We start from the raw sequence: 22044 nt of genomic DNA on the forward strand, positions 1-22044 counted from the left end.
TTAAAAGGGTATTATTGGAAGTTGTGTATTTGTTACTTTTTAGCTTACACTGGAATTTAGAAACAAATGGAACTGATGTCGCCATACACACAAAAATGCTGGGTTGTTTTAACCCAATTTTGGGTCAAATATGGACATTTTATGGACAACAATACATTTTTGAGTTTGTCCATATTTGGCCCAAAATTGGGTTAAAAAAAACAGCATTTTTTAGAGTGTATCATACATACTGTAGCCTACATGTAAAATACGAACAATAAGTTATGATAACATATGGCGACATTTTTGCAAAACACAAATCTACTATATCTTCCTTTCATGCGTAAATAATTTTGTTTATCCCTGGCACGTGATGAAAACTCTAAAATATATTCGTTTACAAATCATAAAAAGTGTTTTGAGGTTACAGTCTTTATTAATCAAAAAGTCTTTTATTAATCCCTGTGATCATAATTGTGTGTAAAAATGATCAAAAGTGTTTGCTGTTTTAATGCTAGTGTTCATTTTGTGTACACTGTAAAAAAAATATTGATGGTTTAACTTAAAAATGTAAGTAACCTGGTTGCCTTAAAATTTTAAGTTCATTGAACTGGAAAAAGTGAGTTAATACAATGAAGGAGATTAATTTAACCATCAGAAACTCAAAATAATAAGTTATCTCAACTAAATAAATTATTATAAAGTTGATTTGACAAAAGAAAATATGTTGTGATAACAAATCTTGAAGATATTTTTTACAGTGTAGAAACTGCAGGGATGGGTAGGGTTGGCACACTGTAAAAAGATATTGTTTGTTTAACTAAAAAAATGAAGTAACCTGGTTGCCTTAAAACTTTAAGTGTATTGAAATTGAAAAATTGAGTTAATGCAATGAAGGAGATTGATTTAAACATCAGGAACTCAAAATATTATGTTATCTGAACCACATAAATTATCTATAAGTTGATTTGACAGAGGGAAAAAAAGTTATGATAACAAATCATGATATATACTGTATATATATATATATATATGCATATATTTTTTATTTATTTATTTATTTATTTTTTAACAGTGTACAATCATGTTGCCACAATCATGAACATGTGTTGGTTTTTACAATGCTTCAACTCATCAAAATAAGTTAACATGTTTTTAAAGTTATTAAAGATTCAACCCATTAAACAAAAACATCCAAGTTGATTGTACTTAACTGTAAGGCAGCAACTATTTTTTTAAATTTATTTAATTGTAAGTACATAATTATATGATTATTACATGCAAGTATGTCAAAAAATGCTTACAATTTCATAAAAATATATATTTTTTAAAAACAAGGTCCCATTAGTTAATGTAAGTTAATCAAACAATAACTAAAAATTTTCACTATTTTACAGGATTTAATAATCTTAGAATTAACCACTGTACAAAAAAAAATATTGTTAGTTTAACTTAAAAAAAGTAAGTAACCTGGTTGCCTTAAAATTTTAAGTTCATTGAACTGGAAAAAGTGAGTTAATACAATGAAGGAAAATGATTTAATCATCAGAAACTTAAAATGATATGTTATCTGAACTAAATAAATTATTTAAGTTGATTTGACAAAAGAAAAAACGTTATGATTACTAATCATGAAAAGATTTTTTTTATTTTTTTTTACAGTGAATAAAAATACAACGTTCATCGCATGGGTCCATTAAATAATATAAGGGATTATTTATGGATTATAGATGCAACTTTTGTTTATAATAATGTATTTGATGAAATGAAGTTTATGTCCACCCAAAAATGACCATTTTATAATTAACGTCAGGACACCGTTAGCAACCTCACGGTCACGTTCTGTTTTTCATTCGCTTTGCTCTAATAGCCTCTGCCATAATGAAATATGTGTGTTATTGAAATATTTGTTTCTCACAAAACAAGACACGCACCTGCTATTATTCTCCTGTTGACGTTGACACACACATGCACATACAGAACAGATGCGAGACCTTCTCACTCAATCTTCCATGTTCCTGTTTGAATGGCTTTTCTTAATGCCAGTCTTGCTCTGTTCTTTCAGTCTCCACACAATACCCGTCATGCATCAGCATTTACCTCGGCAGACTTCATATCCTTCAGATTAACAGAATGATTAGTTGCCTCGAAGTCGGGCCGATACTGTTTACTCCCCCCGTTATATTAAAAACTAGAAAGCATGAAATGAATGGAGAGACCAAGGGCAGATCAATCAGCGCTGAATAAAACAGTTCCTAAAGCATCTGGGCCTTAAATGATTGAAAGCAGGAAAATAATTCATTACAGGCCAGCAGCCTTGAGCTCTTTAGGGCATGGAAATGAGCCGACTTAAACGAGCCTCGAGGTGGAACCGGAAGACCGAACAGAAGAACGGAGGGCCGCGCCATGTGTCGTTTCTGACAGGAAAACATCTCTGGTGCTTTTTGTTTTACTATTATCACTGTAAACAATCTACATTGTTAAAAGCTCTGAATAAATGCATGTCAATCCCTCCAGGATTTCACGATTTTTTTTTTGTGATTTTTGCGATCAAATTGACTGATTTTGTGGTGGTAATTTCCAAAAATTTGTGAAAAAAGGTGCGATTTATATTTAACATTTACCATACTAGTATTCAGTCCTTCCAGAAAAACTTGGATTTTTTTTTTTTTTTTGAGGGCAAAAATTGATTGATTATGCGGTCCGTTTTCTTTAAATATGCGATGGAATATGCGGGATATTTATGCAATTTTATGCGATGAAATTGCAGGAATTTGCAAAAATTGAGGGAACTTGCAAAAATTGCGGTTTGATGAAAAAGAGAAAAAAAGTGATTCCCCCAACATCCTGTTAATGTAAGAGTCATTTCTTATTACTTCCTTTGATAAACAAGCATACTACATCATAGAAAGCGCTGGGAATATTTAATTTCTCATCTTGTTTTATTTCAGACTGTAAGAGTGTAAATAAGGTGTGGCCCCTTTAAGAGCTGCGCGCTCCCTGTTGAACTCTCTGCAGTATTATATGTGCGCCTCGAACACCCCATGTGTGCGGGTAATTTCTGTTTGATGCTACTTCCTTTATCTTGTGTTGTTTATTAAGTAACGTTGTGACGGTAGAACGTGTGACAGACAGTTATACGAGTTCGATTTGTGAGACGTCGATCGCCTCCGTGAGTCTGTTGGCATCGCGTAATTGCGTCACTTCATAACGTTCCCATGGAAACAGGGGGAAATGGCTGCTCTTGTGTGAAGCAAACGCAACATTTTTCAACTTTCTGCTACGATACATGTGACTTTTTTGCAACGAAAATGCGAGGATTATGAGGATTATGCAAACCCCGCATATTTTGCACGGAAATCGGCAATTTATGCGGCGAAAGTGCGGCGTCATAAATATGCGGACTTTGGCTGATTTTGCATTGAATTCAGCGATCGCATAATCGCGTTTTTCTGGAGGGACTGGCATGTGTCTTGCCTTCTTTTACAGCAATCAGCTGACCAAACTACAAAAGCTGCATAGTGAAAATTAGGACCTTTACAAACCTCTCTCACAGCTCTTTTCCTCTCTGTTAAAGCTAAGTCTAAGGATAGAGTAATATGACAATTGACAGTAGGGGATAACATCAAAACTAGGAAGCGTTCTTACAAGGTTTGGTAACACATAACATGTCTTGAATATATGAAATAGGGTTTATGACAACTGTCGTTAAGTGTCATTCGCTCAATAATGAGATTTTGAATGCAAATATGACATTGTTTGAGATGTCTTTGTTATAATCTTAACAAACCAATACATCATAACCTGGCAGTGTCTTTGTCATGACATCTTGACATTAAATTAAAATGTCTTTGACATTGGCATTATAACTGTGTCATGAATATTTTTTGACAGTGGCTCACATCGAATTTGCCATTAAAATGTAATTTAATGACATTAAGTAGTTTCTTAACTGTGGAAGCTAAGAAGTTTTTAAAATCTGATAATTAATTATTGATAATGAATCTGCTATGTCATGTTTATGACAGGTTGTGTTGTCTTAGTAATGTCAAGATGTCATGACAAAGACATCTCAAACAATGTCATATTTGCCTTAAAAACACTGAATGACAGTTGTCACAAACATCCTTCATATTCATAACATATGTCATGATTATTAGAGCCCGACCGATAAAGGATTTTGAAGGCCGATACAAATATTTTTGGGTTTTAAAATCCGATATTAAATATTTTTTTTATTAAATATTGTTGGATTTCACACACATGTAAAAGATAAGCTAACTTTTCTGCACAAGATACGTTTTTCCTCTGTCTAAATGTTCACTCCTCGCAAGTATAACTTACATTTTACAATGCAGGGACTGTAACTAGAGATATGCTAGTTATAAATACAGTAATCGTTACTTTATTTAGGCAGAAAAAGTTCATTGTAGTTTCCAAGCTCATTAATGTTAACGTTAGCGGTCTTCCACTGATGATAGTGGCATTAGCTAGTCTATGATGAGCCATAATTTAGCAATAGATAACATCATACTGCAAATTGTAAAACATACATTTTCAATATAACTGGCCAAGGAGAGATAATTGAAGCGTGTTTCATCCATTTTTATTTTATTTTTTAAATATTCATTTATCGGCCATTTATAACTGCCGATACCGATATTTTGGAAAATGCCTAATAATAATATCGGATAATATCGATCTGGCTCTAATGATTATGAAGGTGGCATGTCAGTTTTATGCACACCCCTTCAAGTAAAGTGTTACCTAAGCTTTTTCAATTTCAAGCTTCTGTCTTATCTTATAACCAATTTTAAGTTTGTGTGTGCATCAGGACAGGGGACTTGATTAATTGCCGATTAGTCACACTAAATGAACACGTTTAAATGCATGAGGTCCAAATCCAGCATTTCACATGCAGGAGGAGAGGAGATGCCGGCCACAAATACCCCTCCATTGATTCTGACAAAGTTTTTTGTTGTTATTGTTGTAATTTGTTCATCATCTATCCTCTATAAGGTTCAGAAATGAGTCCACGGTAATCCCGCATAAATTGGCAGAACTCAAAAAACAAAGCAAATCCAGTCAGCAGCATTGAGCTCGTTCGGATGCACGTATCAGCTCCCAGGGCTCAGTTTGATTACTTCCATGTACCTTTCACCCAGACACAATATGGATGTTCAATATAATTTAGGTTGCTGATATTTAAAAATCCCTGACTGTTCTGTCAACAAAGCACACCGGGGTACGAACGTGCATCTCAATAAAAGGTCTTTGAGCGGTGAGCACAAACTTATAATTCACCGGAGCGTTGCTGAGCCCTTATCTTGCACTTCTGCTATTGCCAGACGAGGGTTTTTGAGCCGGCCGGTACGTCCTCGGAAAATAATGCTGCCTTTAATTGTTTCCGGAGGCAAGAAGTGACCCCACTGTGACCTCTGATGAGAAAAAGTGCCTCTGAGTTGCAAATTCACCCAGATGGCCTTTAATACATTTTGTTTCTTCAACCAGATAGGACTGATTAATATGTAAAGGCTGAAACATCAATAAAAGAAGTGTGGAGATTTGTATGCAATTACAGCGAGCCGTTTTAACCATTAACTCGTGATAACGTGATGATGGTTCATGATTAAATAAACAGTGAAACAAACAAATGGGGCACAAACGTTTCACGCCATTAGGCAAACTCATTGGAAATATGTGAGCCGTGCACGGCGGTTTGATACCGGGAGAGCGGCGTGAGGGCTGGTATTTATAGATGTAATGGTAAATAAATATGTTAGTTCAAAGTCCATGAGGCTTAAATCCGGAAAACGCCATTAAAAATAAATTTGCACGTAATGGCTGAGGTTACCTTGGCAAAGCCTACGTTTTTCTAATAAATACATGTATTTAAAGATGTAAAAAATGTTTTCTTTCACCGTTTTATATACACAGAACAACCAATGGCGTGAGTTTGGGGGCGGGACTATCTGTTTGCCCGGCAAATGATGGAAGGTCCAATAATTTGTCAGTTTTTCCAATATTTTTGTTTAAAAAATGTGTAAATTCTACTCCCTCGGAGTTAAACAGTAGAGTTTTACCATTTTTCAATCCCTTTTCTGATATTTTAGAAGAATATCAGTATCCAGACAGTTTCTGGTCCCATCGACTTCCACGGAATATATTTTTTTCCTACTATGGAAGTCAATAGAGCATCAGAGTCCCGCCCACAGCCCGAGAGAGCGCTGGTGCCGGAAGTAAATTTCCCATTCATTTTGTTTGACGTTTTGTAAAATCCATATCTAAAGAGTATTAGAGCATGTCTGAGGATAACCAGCTACGGCTGAACTCATTAGCATACAACATATCATTTCGAGTGAAAAAACGAAGATAAAATCCAAAAAAAGTCAAGGGTACAAGCCTGTGTACATGTTAATTTCACTCCTCCCATAAACCACCGCGCCTCACTGAAGTCGACTGAGGCCACCGAGTGACTTCCATGATTTTCAGTATTTTCAATTTTTACATTTTTCAGTCAAACCGTTGTTGTCTAAACAAATGTAAGTACACATTGATGGCCTAAGACACGAAACGAGCAGTTTTTGTGAGAAAACGAACAGCATTTATATTGTTTTTACCTCGTGTAATCCAAGTGATCTGAATCAGTTGTTCAATGTCCAACTGAACCGAACTGAATCAGTTCAATGTTACGCCGGAAGTGACGTCAAGTTTTACCTTTTACTAAACATATTTAGATATACCAAAATCGTCTTCCATTGCGGTTTCCCGTATATCTAAATATGTTTAGTGAAAGGTAAAACTTCTGAAATCTCTGTATAAACAAAGAGTGACGTTGATCACTTCCAGACCGAAGCGCCCGTGGCGTCAGATCATTTTGTCATGGCTATGATTACAAGAGGTAAAAACGATATAAATACTGTTGGTTTTCTCACACAAACCGCTCGTTTCGTGTCTTAGGCCATCAATGTGTACTTACATGTACGAGTCATTAAATCATGTTTAATTTGGACTTCTCTTTGGTGGACCCCCTTAGCCTCCAGTGTATGACTGATAGACAACAACGGTTTGACTGAAAATGTCAAAATTGAAAATGCTGCGGAAACAAAGACACCTACATCTCGGATGCCCTTGAGGTAAGATAAAACATATCAAAAATTAATTTCAAAGTGAACTATCCCTTTAAGTCGTTACGTTTTTATGGCTTATATCTCAAATGTCAGAAAATGGAGAAATTGTATTGAATTTTTACTTCCGGCACCGGCTGTGGGTGGGATTGTGATGCTCTATGGGACCAGAAACTGTCTGGATACTGATATTCCAACACTATCTCACGACCAAGTCTTACGAATTCGACGCATGATTAAAAAGTGTCTAATTCGTACTAATTCGTACGATTTGTCTAAACCCACGTGATGGTTAGGTTTAGGGGCGGGGTAAAGGGTAGGTCATTCGTACGAATTCATACAAATTGGCCAATTCGTAAAATATGTACGATTTAGCAAAATCGTATAAATTCGTCCGAGTGAGGTCGTATGAATTGTTACGAATTAGCCACTTTTTAATAATTCGTCGAATTCGTACGACTTGGTCATGAGATCGGGTTGGATGTTCTTCGAAATATCAGAAAATCGGCTGAATGGATTAAAAAATGCTGAAACCCAACTGTTTAACTCTGGGGGAGTTGTAAAATGAGCCTATTTCCAAAAAAGAGGAGTATGCCTTTAAATAAATGCATTGTTTGTGAGTTCGCCACCGATACTAAGTCTGAGGATCTTGTCCTCAAAACGCCATGTTCTCCCCGACCATAGTTACAGACCACCGGCGGAAAGTGTGCTGTGAGACAAGCGGAGCGCGCGAGACCCCTGCATGTGTCTGTCAGCACGCCTGCTCCTGCTCCAGCTCCAGCTCCATCCGAAGGGCGCTTTTTCATCCATAATAGAGGGTGAATCAAAGTGCTCTCCTCTCCAAACGCAGCACCCATTACACAATGTAACTCCTGCTGCAAACCCTTTTATCCCACTCCTTTGCTCTCCTATACTCTCCTCTGCGTTTGATCTCTGTGATACTGCTAATTAGGGCATGGTCCTGGCAGGCATATGGCTCACACTCTAAAGACAAACACAGAAGAGCCTTCACATTTCATTCCACGACTAAACAACACACACACACACACGATAGCGCAAGTCAGCAAAGATGAATCGCAAACGCCGCCCACATTTGCAACCGTGCCCTGAATCTGTTTTCCTTCAACAAGGAAAAAGCAAATCAGCAACTAATCTTTGGGCACAATGACGCTGTTGGCGTTGGCATGTTGTGGACGTCTGGAATCAGGAGGCAACGTTTGATTTTTATCCTAATATACAGTCATGCTTCAGCAGCTCAGGGATTACAGAACAGTGTTTTACCACTTTCAATGAGCAAACAATACTATAACAGGAATATTATATACATTCTAAAAAATGATGGGTTGTTTCAACCCAAATTTGGGTCAAATATGGACCAACCCAAATGTTGGGTTAAAAATGTAATTAACAAAATTTACAGCTGAAAGTGAAAGTTGAAGTTGGGTATTTCAAATGACATTTTTAACCCAACATTTGGGTTGGTCCATATTTGACCCAAATTTGGGTTGAAGCGTCCCGCATTTTTTAGAGTGTCGGAAATAGGAACACATCATAAACAAGAGGTTAATATCGAGTAGCTTACATTTTTTAGATGCATACTGTTAATATTTGCTCTGTCAGCAGAAACAGATCAAACCGAAAACGAACGAGTCGTTAGTGTTTTGAATGAATCAGTCGACTACAACACTGACAAATACAGTGGCTATACGTCTGAAATCGTAGGTAAACAATTCATTTTATGACGGTGAAAAAATGCACTGGGCAGAGCATTCGTAAATATTCATGAGTGTCCTGAATCGTGTTAAAGCCACTCAAATTAATGCATCAAAGAAACTGGTGTTGAAATAAGCGTTGAACGAACTTAAACACGCTAAAAAAATGCTGGGTTGTTTTAACCCAAATTTGGGTCACATATGGACAAATCCAGCCATTGGGTTATATTTTGAAATGATATTTTAACCCAACGGTTGTTTTTGTCTATATTTGACCCAAATTTCGGTTAAAACAACACAGCATTTTTTAGAGTGTGGAGTACATTTTATAAGGAAACACTATTTTAGTAGTTCTATTTCGAAATGTTTAAATCAATTTTCACTCATTTCATAAATTGCTATTCTAAAATATGGACAAGCCCAGCCATTGGGTTAAAAATGTAATTTAAAAATGTAACCCAATGGCTAGGTTTGTCCATATTTTACCCCAAATTGGGTTAAAACAACCCAGCATTTTTTAGAGTGAAGGAGTTGTTCACTTTTAAAAAAAAAACTTTTGCTGATAATTTACTCACCCCATGTCATCCAAGATGTCCATTTCTTTCTTCAGTCGAAAAGAAATTAAGGTTTTTGATGAAAACATTCCAGGATTTTTCCCCATATAACGGACTTCAATGGGAACCAAACGGTTCAAGGTCCAAAAGACAGTTGGTGTCATTTGGTTCATTCGGCGAACGAAATGAACGAATTGACTCGGGAAAAGATTCGTTCATTTTGATGAATGAGTTCAAACGAGTTGAAGTCAAAAACATGCTTTATTGACATCAAAGATGAATTAAGAACTTTTTTTTCATTGCCAACACTGAAGACACTTGATGATAACAAGCAGAATCACTGAAGCAGAAAACCATATTTTTAAGTCACCATTATGGTGATCAGTGTGTGTTTTAGTTGGGCCAATTCTTGAGTTCTTAATTCATCTTTGACGTCAGTCTATTTTTCCCGATATTTTTGTTTAAAAATGTGTAAATTATACTCATCGTTAACATTTAAGTAATGCATGTGGTTAGTTATTACTCAATTCTGATTTGTTGAATTTAATTAATAAACTTTTGCCTCAATTTTATTGATTAGATTTAACATATCCAGTCGTATTCATTTTTACAGAGCATGTCAGCATTGATTGTTCTCTTACAGCTGTGCATTCGTTCCTTCACCTTGAGTCGTGGCTGGAAACCTGCCAACACACTTTCAGACAATTTGCGTCACACTAACAGTGCGCTGTGTTTTCTTAACTGGATTGTCACAACGGTGTCGACTCGAGGGTTATCTCACCAGAGTGTCTCTAAATTGCAGACTAACTCGTCAGATACCCAAGGGATGCTTTCTAAGTCTTTGTGACACGTTTACAGGAGGCTTCCACGTGATGTGTAACGCTGAACAGCGATATGGACTGTGGACACGACGTATGCCTTCACAGTTTAACATTTATGGTGTTTGGATCACTTGAGCACAGGTGTGAATGAAGGGATTTCAATGAATTTCAACATTGACAATAATCAATGTGTGTTATACATAAAGTGAGGTTCTAGCTTAGATAATTAAAGTGCAGCGTTGCAAAGGAGTTGTAAATGAATGTTTCTTGAGCATCAGATCATCATATTAGAGTGATTTCTGGAGGATCACGTGACACTGAAGACTGGAGTAAATTCAGCTTTGATCACAGGAATAAATTACACTTTACTATACATTCACATAGAAAACAGCTGTTTTAATTTGAAATAATATTTCACAATTTTGCTGTTTTTATTGTATTTTTGACCAAATGTTCACATTTAGTGAGTGCATTACAACAGTTTAATTCTGTTCTATGTGATTTCTATAGCCAGACTCAACTTTACCAATGCAGTCCTGAATTCTGACTAATAACACAAAATGCAGTCTTGTTTTCCCTCAACTCAACTCAATTTCCCTCCATCTTTCCCTCCACACTCTGATGGCCTAGAAAATATTCATATCACAAGAAGTTCAATTAAGCTGCATCTGAGACCGATTTATGCGAGCTCGTAAAACAGAGCGTAGTAACACCAATCTGTGACCTGATTTCAAGTTTCACCTCGACGTACCCTGAATTAACAGTCTCTCAGTCACTGAGTATATTGGCCCTGTTCATCCAAAGAATTCTCTTTAACGTCAAGCTAAAACACGATGAAGAAGCACGTAGATCAGAATCAGTCGGCGTTGTGTTATCTGTCTGATGAGGACGTATTAACAGAGGACGGCTTGTTGGAAAAGGCCTGCGAGATCAGATGGGCAAAGGACAGTGATTTGTATTTCTCTCTCTCTCTTTCTCTCTCTTTGATGGAAGGCTTTCTATTAGCACTGGCCCAGATCAAAACACACACAGAGAGCAAAGCAGTCCACGTTATTCATGCATAATGGAACAGCTTAATATATATTCAGTCAAGCTGCTATTTCTAAAAGCTGTTAGATTAGAATCAGTCTGAAAATCAATGTTGATTTATTTTTATTAAGGGAAAGGCAACACGAGTAGACGTAAACAGAAGCGGGCATTGTGTTTGCAAGAGTCCTTTAGGAAATTTGGAGAAATATGGCATTGTGTGCAGCGGGTCAGAGTATCATTGACAACGAGAAAAAAAGAGAGGATGAAGAATGCAGTTTTAGAAACACTGAGGCCAAAAACCTTCCACAGCACTTCTGTCCCCAAAGGGTTTATAGGAAGAGCACTAATAATGTACAGTCAGCCATTCATTATCAGAAAATAATGACCAGGACGCGGGTCTCGTGTCGCCCTGGAGGCCTTTATAATGACCAGGACCCTTTTGCAAGGAGGCTTACCAAACTGAAATACATAACGGATATGAAATATAGATTGAATGAAAAAAATGTCTTAATGCATTCATATACTGTAATGTTTGCTTCACAACACAGGCAAAAAATGTTCATTACAACCCAGAAAGTAGTGAAAAAAATCCATTACAACAAAGAAAAAAGTGAAAAATTAGTTCAGTACAATCAAGAAAATATTTAAAAAAAAAGTTAATTACAACTCAGAAAATAGGGAAATTTGGGTCCATTACTACAAAACAAGTGGAAAGTTGTTTATTACAACACAGAACAGAAACCAATAGCCAGTCTATTACAACCCAGAAAAAATAGTCCATTATACGACCCAGAAAAATTGTCAGTCTATAACTGGGAAAGATGAACACTGTAACACTATTATTTTATACATTGTAATCAATCCAAAATTATAATAAATCTGCAATCCAGGTTACAAGGTTACCGTGGAGGGATACGAGAGAGGTGAAAGTAGCACCGGTATCTTGTTATCATGTGTTCCAGCCATGTGTTGTCATGTTGTCATTAGTTCTTGTGTATTTAAACGCTCACGTTTGCCTTGTTCCTCGTCAAGTATTGTTCCCTGTTGCCACTGTTGGTGAGTGTCGTGTCCACGATTATTTTTTGAGTTTATGCCGTTTCATGCCTTCAGATTTTGTAAATAAAAGGGTTCTCTACAAACTTTACACTGGCCTTGAATAAAATATCCAGAAAAATACCTTCAATAAGTAGGTATTGCAGAGGGAAATTTAATAAAATAGATAAGTCGTAATTTATTTGCGCAGTGAAATACATTTATGATTGGTACTTTCATCACATAAAATGTTTAATTCCAAGTGTGGGCCGTTTGAAGACGTCTCTTAACAGGTTAAAAGGGGGATGTTATATTCCCTGTATTTAAAATCTAAATTTCAATTACATTTAGGGCATTTCTCATTTTATGTACGGTAGACAACAGCCCTCAAATCTTCCTGATGTGATGAGCTGTAATTCTCTATCAGTGATGGCGTAATAATCGCACACTTGTCAGATATGTGAACCCAAGCGTTAGATGCAGCAAAATCCCTGTGCACCTCTAGTCCTGTGGGATCTAAAAGTGCCTTATGCAAAGCTATTGACATCATTTTGACTTAATCAGGATCACAGAGAAGGAAAGTCAAGCTGTAAAAGCCTGGAGAATTGCAGAGCAGTGATTGGCTGAGAGAACCGAAGTAATTGCAACATTTCAGTGGTTTTAACAGTCTGGGATCCTGGCACAACGCTAGTGTGTTTAGCTAGTTTCAGCCCGACGCCGTTTTCATTTTCTCGTCCTGTACCACGTTGTTTAAATAGCAAATGCATTTGTGCCCTTCTGTGGCCCATGGGAAGCGGGTGTTCGGGTGCATTGTTGGGGCATTGCTATTTTGAGGAACTGAAATAGACTGAGCCGTTGACCAGCTGAACCCTGCTCTAAAGTCAGTCGTGCATTTTTTTGTTGTTGTTGTTGTTGTTGTTGTTATTTAAAGTGCACATTAGTAAAGTATCCCTATAGGCGGGTCCAAAAGTACTCCTATAGGCGGGTCCAACCACACAGAAGAGACGCCCCATTAGACCAGCGCCGGAAGCGCCGACCATTTTCCCCGTCGTTAAACTCGCAAAAGTGGATTCGGATGCCCTGAGTGCACTTGTGCTGTAGACCATGACCTTAGATCCTTAAAATAGGGCTCACAGTGTGTCTGAAAAAACATAAACCTTCTTTTAAAGGAACGGTTTGTTACTTTGTCAAAGAGAAAGTTCTAATCAAAAGTGAAGTTGTTTACTGCATCTGTTTGTTGTTATTGTCTTTCTTCCCCCGTCCAGACAATGGTCTGCTTTCCTGACAGATTGTTTAATGGAAAGAGAGCAGGTCAGCAAATAGTTTGTTGAAATGGCATCAAGCAAAGAGAGTATTGAGATTTGAAAATAGCTTCTCTAGTCTAAAGAAATAGCCCCAGTGTTTGAGACTAAGGTGTCTAATGGCGACTCCAGTGTGGTGTTTAATGGCGTCTAATGGTGACTCCAGTGTGGTTTTGGTGTTTAATGATGTCTAATGGCGACTCCAGTGTGGTTTTGGTGTTTAATGGCGTCTAATGGTGACTCCAGTGTGGTTTTGGTGTTTAATGATGTCTAATGGCGACTCCAGTGTGGTTTTGGTGTTTAATGATGTCTAATGGCGACTCCAGTGTGGTTTTGGTGTTTAATGGTGTCTAATGGCGACTCCAGTGTGGTTTTGGTGTTTAATGATGTCTAATGGCGATTCCAGTGTGGTTTTGGTGTTTAATGGTGACTCCAGTGTGGTTTTGGTGTTTAATGGCGTCTAATGGCGACTCCAGTGTGGTTTTGGTGTTTAATGATGTCTAATGGCGACTCCAGTGTGGTTTTGGTGTTTAATGATGTCTAATGGCGACTCCAGTGTGGTTTTGGTGTTTAATGGTGTCTAATGGCGACTCCAGTGTGGTTTTGGTGTTTAATGATGTCTAATGGCGATTCCAGTGTGGTTGTGGTGTTTAATGGTGACTCCAGTGTGGTTTTGGTGTTTAATGGCGTCTAATGGCGACTCCAGTGTGGTTTTGGTGTTTAATGGCGTCTAATGGCGACTCCAGTGTGGTTTAGGTGTTTAATGGCGTCTAATGGCGACTCCAGTGTGGTTTTGGTGTTTAATGGCTTCTGGCGACTCCAGTGTGGTTTTGGTGTTTAATGGCGTCTAATGGCGACTCCAGTGTGGTTTTGGTGTTTAATGGCGTCTAATGGCGACTCCAGTGTGGTTTTGGTGTTTAATGGCGTCTAATGGCGACTCCAGTGTGGTTTTGGTGTTTAATGGCGTCTAATGGCGACTCCAGTGTGGTTTTGGTGTTTAATGGCGTCTAATGGCGACTCCAGTGTGGTTTTGGTGTTTAATGGTGTCTAATGGCGACTCCAGTGTGGTTTTGGTGTTTAATGGTGACTCCAGTGTGGTTTTGGTGTTTAATGGCGTCTAATGGCGACTCCAGTGTGGTTTTGGTGTTTAATGGCGTCTAATGGCGACTCCAGTGTGGTTTTGGTGTTTAATGGCGTCTAATGGCGACTCCAGTGTGGTTTTGGTGTTTAATGGTGTCTAATGGCGACTCCAGTGTGGTTTTGGTGTTTAATGGTGACTCCAGTGTGGTTTTGGTGTTTAATGGCGTCTAATGGCGACTCCAGTGTGGTTTTGGTGTTTAATGGCGTCTAATGGCGACTCCAGTGTGGTTTTGGTGTTTAATGGCGTCTAATGGCGACTCCAGTGTGGTTTTGGTGTTTAATGGTGTCTAATGGCGACTCCAGTGTGGTTTTGGTGTTTAATGGTGTCTAATGGCGACTCCAGTGTGGTTTTGGTGTTTAATGGCGTCTAATGGCGACTCCAGTGTGGTTTTGGTGTTTAATGGTGACTCCAGTGTGGTTTTGGTGTTTAATGGCGTCTAATGGCGACTCCAGTGTGGTTTTGGTGTTTAATGGCGTCTAATGGCGACTCCAGTGTGGTTTTGGTGTTTAATGGCGTCTAATGGCGACTCCAGTGTGGTTTAGGTGTTTAATGGCGTCTAATGGCGACTCCAGTGTGGTTTTGGTGTTTAATGGCTTCTGGCGACTCCAGTGTGGTTTTGGTGTTTAATGGCGTCTAATGGCGACTCCAGTGTGGTTTTGGTGTTTAATGGCGTCTAATGGCGACTCCAGTGTGGTTTTGGTGTTTAATGGCGTCTAATGGCGACTCCAGTGTGGTTTTGGTGTTTAATGGCGTCTAATGGCGACTCCAGTGTGGTTTTGGTGTTTAATGGCGTCTAATGGCGACTCCAGTGTGGTTTTGGTGTTTAATGGTGTCTAATGGCGACTCCAGTGTGGTTTTGGTGTTTAATGGTGACTCCAGTGTGGTTTTGGTGTTTAATGGCGTCTAATGGCGACTCCAGTGTGGTTTTGGTGTTTAATGGCGTCTAATGGCGACTCCAGTGTGGTTTTGGTGTTTAATGGCGTCTAATGGCGACTCCAGTGTGGTTTTGGTGTTTAATGGCGTCTAATGGCGACTCCAGTGTGGTTTTGGTGTTTAATGGTGTCTAATGGCGACTCCAGTGTGGTTTTGGTGTTTAATGGCGTCTAATGGCGACTCCAGTGTGGTTTTGGTGTTTAATGGTGACTCCAGTGTGGTTTTGGTGTTTAATGGCGTCTAATGGCGACTCCAGTGTGGTTTTGGTGTTTAATGGCGTCTAATGGCGACTCCAGTGTGGTTTTGGTGTTTAATGGCGTCTAATGGCGACTCCAGTGTGGTTTTGGTGTTTAATGGCGTCTAATGGCGACTCCAGTGTGGTTTAGGTGTTTAATGGCGTCTAATGGCGACTCCAGTGTGGTTTTGGTGTTTAATGCTTTCTGGCGACTCCAGTGTGGTTTTGGTGTTTAATGGCGTCTAATGGCGACTCCAGTGTGGTTTTTGGTGTTTAATGGCGTCTAATGGCGACTCCAGTGTGGTTTTGGTGTTTAATGGCGTCTAATGGCGACTCCAGTGTGGTTTTGGTGTTTAATGGCGTCTAATGGCGACTCCAGTGTGGTTTTGGTGTTTAATGGCGACTCCAGTGTGGTTTTGGTGTTTAATGGCGTCTAATGGCGACTCCAGTGAGGTTTTGGATCTAGTCTCTGCTAAACTCTTTTCTCCCTGATGAGACCCAGTGCATAAGCTTTTTTTCTTCAGTTTTCTTCCTCTTCTCTCCTCTATCCTCAGCACTTTTCCCCTCGCGCTGAGAAAGCCTTGAGGACTCATTAAGAGAGTATTTGACCTCTGTGTTTCGCTCTGTCTCCCTCTCTCTCTCTTTTTCTGTTGTCTTCACCAATTCATTGTTTTTTTTTTTCATAATCTGAACTGAGGAATGAATTTACAGTAATACATGGCTCAGTGTTGCTCCGAGAAGTCCACAAAGGTTTCATAAATGTCTTTCTATCAATCTCTACATCGATCTGTCTGTCTGTCTGTCTGTTTTAGATGGACATTAAGCATTAACACTTGTTTCAATGTTACAACATGTTTCAGAACATTCAGAGGACATTCAAAATTAACATTTCCATGATGTTTGCAAAATGATCAAACTGAATGTTCTCTTAGCATTTACATAACCAAGAAAATTGTTCTCAAAAAAAAAAAAAAAACAGTATATTTTGAATGCACTCTAAAAAATGCTGGGTTGTTTTAACCCAACTTTGGGTCAAATATGGACTAACCCAGCCGTTGGGTTAAATTTTTACATTACATTTTTAACCCAACATTTTGGGTTTGTCCATATTTGACCCAAAATTGGGTTAAAACAACCCAGCATTTTTTAGAGTGTGGGAACATTTGCTAAACGTATGTGTGTCATATGGTATTGAGATCGTGGTGTACATACGCACGTACAGTATATAACTCTGTAGGTCATTCTGTGGGAAATAAAGTCACAACTGTGAAATATGAAGTCGTAATTAAAAGAAAATAAAGTAAAATAAATTACCCTGAAACGTCCACGGGTCTCAAGACCCCACTGTATTTCGCCCCACATCTTAGTTTTATAACGCTTCACTGGAGATAAATGACATTTTTAATTATGGTTCTGTTTGCTCTGCACTCCGAATAACATTTACATATAAAAACCTGTCAAAATGACTAACAAACACAATTGAAATAAGATTCAAATAAACATAGTATTACACATGCAACCAATAATGAGCTGAAGAGGCTTGTTGAGTTTGTTATTGACAACCTTCACATTTATTTAATGCCATTCATATGACCAATCCCAACATTACATAAATCTGCACTGGCAAGATTATTAATCATATCACATTTTCTGCACTTCGCACGAGTGTTGTTGTCATTCGCAGGACTGAGGGCTAAAGACGAGGCTTTCAGACGAAAGTGTGTGTGTCGTGAGATCACACTCATTCAGAGGCATGTGTTGATGCCCACATGCTATTAAACACTAGCGCCTGCTGGTGCGTCTATTAACGCGCCATCCAAACAAATCTGCCATTTATTTTTGAAACGTAACTGGCTATGATTGGCTTTAGGGTTGACTGTAATCGGCTGATTCAACATGACAATCTACACTAATGTAAACTGCCATTAGGAGGTCAGCTGTAGCGGAAACAATACACTAAAAATACATAATGATATTATGAAGTGCTAATTTTCATGCCATCTCTTGTAAACACACTGTGGGTCGCAAGCATCACTAATAGATTTTATGCAATACTTTTGAGAATCTGCTATACAGCTGGTCCTTAAACAATATACACTGTAAAAAGGTATTGTTCGTTTAACAATCAGAGTTAAAAGAGTAGTTCACTTTTGAAAAAACCTTTTCCTGATAATTTACTCGCCCCCATGTCATCCAAGATGTCCATGTCTTTCTTTCTTCAGTTGAAAAGAAATTAAGGTTTTTGATGAAAACATTCCAGGATTTTCTCCATATAATGGACATCGTCTGGTGTCGTTTAAAGCCCTTTGAAGCTGCACTGAAACTCTCATTTTGACCTTGAACCATTTGGTTCCCATTGAAGTCCATTATATGGAGAAAATCCTGGAATGTTTTCATCAAAAACCTTAATTTCTTTTCGACTGAAGAAAGAAAGATGTGGATATCTTGGATGACATGGGGGTGAGTAAATTATCAGCGAAAGTTTTTTTTTTTTTTTTTTAAAGTGAACTTTAATAAGATGGATACCTTAAAAATGTAAGTTCATTGAAATTTACAACAAAAAAAAGTAAATACAATGAAGGAGATTGATTTAATCAACAGAAACTCAAATTATTATGTTATCTGAACTACATACAGGTGCAACTCAAAAAATTTGATTATTGTGTAAAGTTCATTTATTTCAGTAATTCAACTTAAAAGGTGAAACTAATGTATTTTATAGAATCATTACATGCAAAGTGAGATATGTCAAGCCTTTATTTGTTATACTTGTGATGATTATGGCTTACAGCTTATGAAAAACCCAAAATTCAAAATTACAATATTGTGAGAATTTATGTAATGAGTCTATGTAATATATTAGTTTCACCTTTTAAGTTGAAAATTTTGCACGATATTCAAATTTTTCGAGTATCAACTGTAAATGATCTAAGTGGATTTGTCAAAAGAAAATATGTTGCGATAACAAATCATTTTTACAGTGAAGAATGATTGCCAAGTCGTTGTCGTGTGCAGATCTCATAGATCTCAGTGTGTGAGCAGTCAAGACATTAATAAACAACATGAGTGTGTAAAGCGGTTACTGTACACAGATCTGCCCTCATAAGTACAGAAGGCCTGGAGCCGTCAGTCAAACCTCCAGACCGTCTCTGATCTTACATTAGTTCTGCTATCAACATAATCATGCTATCAGCAAATGTACTCTTTCATCCCCAACAAAGACAGGCTGTGCATATTCTTCTGTTTCTCTCGCCGGAGACCCAACAAACACTTCATGACACAATTACACTGTTTAATAGTGATTGTGTCTTAAATCAAGAGTCAAAATATTACTATATTAATATTACTGTATAACTGCATAAATACACATTTGAAAATAAATAATTATAGTTTTTTATAATTGTTATATCATAAAAAATGTAAAAACAAATTATAAATAAAATTTAAATATAATACATGTAAAAAAAATTTTTTTTCTTTTGTTAAAATAAATTAGTTCAGATAACATAATATTTTGAGTTTTGGGTGATTAAATCAATGTCCTTAATGTATAAACTCAATTTTCAATGAACTTAAAGTTTTAAGGCAACCAAGTTACTTATTTTTTTTTTTAAGTTAAACCAACAATATTTTTTTTACAGTGAGATTTCTATATAACTGCATACATGCTAATATTTGAAATTAAATATATACAAATATTTTATTGCATGTTTATTTTTTTATAATTCTCATATATATAATCTTATCAGAAAATATAGTATTAATAAATGCTAATCAAAATTATAAATAAATTATAAATAATACTTAGTTATTTATCACCTTATTCAAATTATTCATCCTTAAGATGCTTGAGATTGCATCGTTGCATTGTTTAGTGTTACTGTTCTTTTATGAGATTGATACGAATGGATTTGTATTGCATAAACACGTGAGGAATGAACTCGCTCACCTCACTCTAACACTTCTTCCGGCGGCCTTGATGGAGACAACACGAAAATAACTAACTTTAGACATGATTGACTTGAAACTGCAGCTTGTTTTAATTTATGCCACATCTTAGGGGCAAGTATTCCAATTAGTGTCTAATTTATGTAGTTACCGGGTACTAATTCCAAGCAGCTTGATTGGTTTTGCGAAGGTATGTGTGATTTCAGCGTGTGGAAAAGCTTCTGAAAGCCTGCATCAAGTCTGCATGTAGTCGGCGTGCCACACACACGCTGCGGAGAGGAAACATGATTTTGGTTCATTAGTGACGGTTGTGCTGTGGAAGGGAGCCTGACTATGTTGATTTAACGTGCAAATTTAGGACCAGCATGCCACGTTTAGTTTAAGCAAAGGAGTTTGTTAATTAAAACATTTTGGTGGATTGACAGTGACATGTTTTGAGCTAATGTCACAATTGCCACAGTAGATCAGGTGTTTCAGACCTTTATATAAAGGAAATCTACTTATCTGTGAGTGTGACTACATCTTATCTAATGTTTGGTGTTGTGCTGCTTCAATATATGTAACCTGATCCAGCAAAATAAGTCACAGTGACCCAAATTTAAAAAATGAGATTTTGGTATTAATGGAAAGAGGACACCATAAGCTTTCAAATGATATCTTAGTCAAAGTCATACCTTGAATGGTTGTAAAGATATACACATTTGAATTCTGGTCGTCTGCCCCTTTTTTCCAACCTGCACTGTAAAAAATATATTTTCAAGATTTGTTATCACAACATTTTTTCTTTTGTCAAATCAACTTAAATAATTTATTTAGTTCAGATAACTTATTATTTTGAGTTTCTAATGATTAAATCAATCTTCTTCATTGTATTAACTCACTTTTTCCATTTCAATCAACTTAAAATTTTAAGGCAACCAAGATACTTACTATTTTTAAGTTAAACCAACAATATTTTTTTACAGTGTGAGAAAATCGCTTTTAAAGTTTTTGTGCCCGTTTTTTTTGTTGTTGTTGATATCTTTCAAAATCCATTGCATTTTAAAAGATAATCTATTTATTTTATACTCACTAAAAAAACGTGAATGTTGTAGCTCATAACATATAGATCCTCACATATGTTCTCCACTCTCTTCATTATTAACCATTGCAGTGCTTTATCTGCCGGATGTCCTTGTGAAAACAATGGTTTGCGTGTTCCCCTCAGGCAGAATAGCGGGTTAAGCAGATCTGTGTATGAAATGAATGCGTTCTCAGCAGGATCATGCTTCTCCTCTTCTCTTCCCTCAGTCATCTATCTTCTGCCACATTAAAGATGTAAGGCTTACATGCATGTGCTGTCGGGGGACAGAAAGAAACGTTATTCATCGAGAGAAAAAAGGAAGATTGTGAGCACAGGAAACCAAGCGAGGCTCATTCAGAGCAAACAGGAAACGCATCATCACAGAAGTGTGTGATTTGCTCTTAATCAGGGGTTTTGGAGGCTCTTCAGGCGCTCTGCATCTCCATGTGTGTGTCTCTGTCTGAAGCTCTGCTGGAGAACCGCTGATCCTCGCGAATTCACAGATTAGCGTTTGTTAGAGGTTTACACGTGCGCGCGCACACACACACACAGATGCTCCAGCGTGCTGCTTTAATCCCAGTAAGATCTCGAGTTGACATCGGAAGACATTAAATGCTTCTCTATAGTGGAAATTGTGCAATTTTTAAAAAATTGCATGTGCATGTGATACGCATGGGTAGGTTTAGCAGTGGTGTGTACTACACGCAATAAAGTGCGTATCAAATGCACGTAAAAACTCACTTTCGTGTATAAATTGCACGATAAACACAATGCGTGCTATAGAGACGCGTTTCCATGAGATCGGGCGGCGACAGCATCTAGTGTGAGCCGAACTCAGCGGTGGGCTGAACAGAGTCGGTACGTGCAGCCAATGACTGAGCAGCTTTAGGAGACACAGCGGCGAGTGACACGAGAGAGGAGATGGTGATCAATCATGTCAGGAATGTGTACATCTGATGCGTCTCCATGTTCTAACCATTCAGAGATTCACAGTGTGATTTATTCCCAGCAGATGACACATGCAGGTGATGACATCATACATCAATCCCTGATGTAGGAGTATACAGGTCCATATCAATAACTATAACTGCATCTATCCATCCATCCATTCATCTCTCTCTCTTTCCCATCCATCCATCCATCCATCGTTCTCCCTTTTCCATCCATGA

Source organism: Pimephales promelas, chromosome 10 (genome assembly GCF_988280905.1).
Source record: "Pimephales promelas chromosome 10, fPimPro1.hap1.1, whole genome shotgun sequence".
Taxonomy (NCBI): Eukaryota; Metazoa; Chordata; class Actinopteri; order Cypriniformes; family Leuciscidae; genus Pimephales; species Pimephales promelas.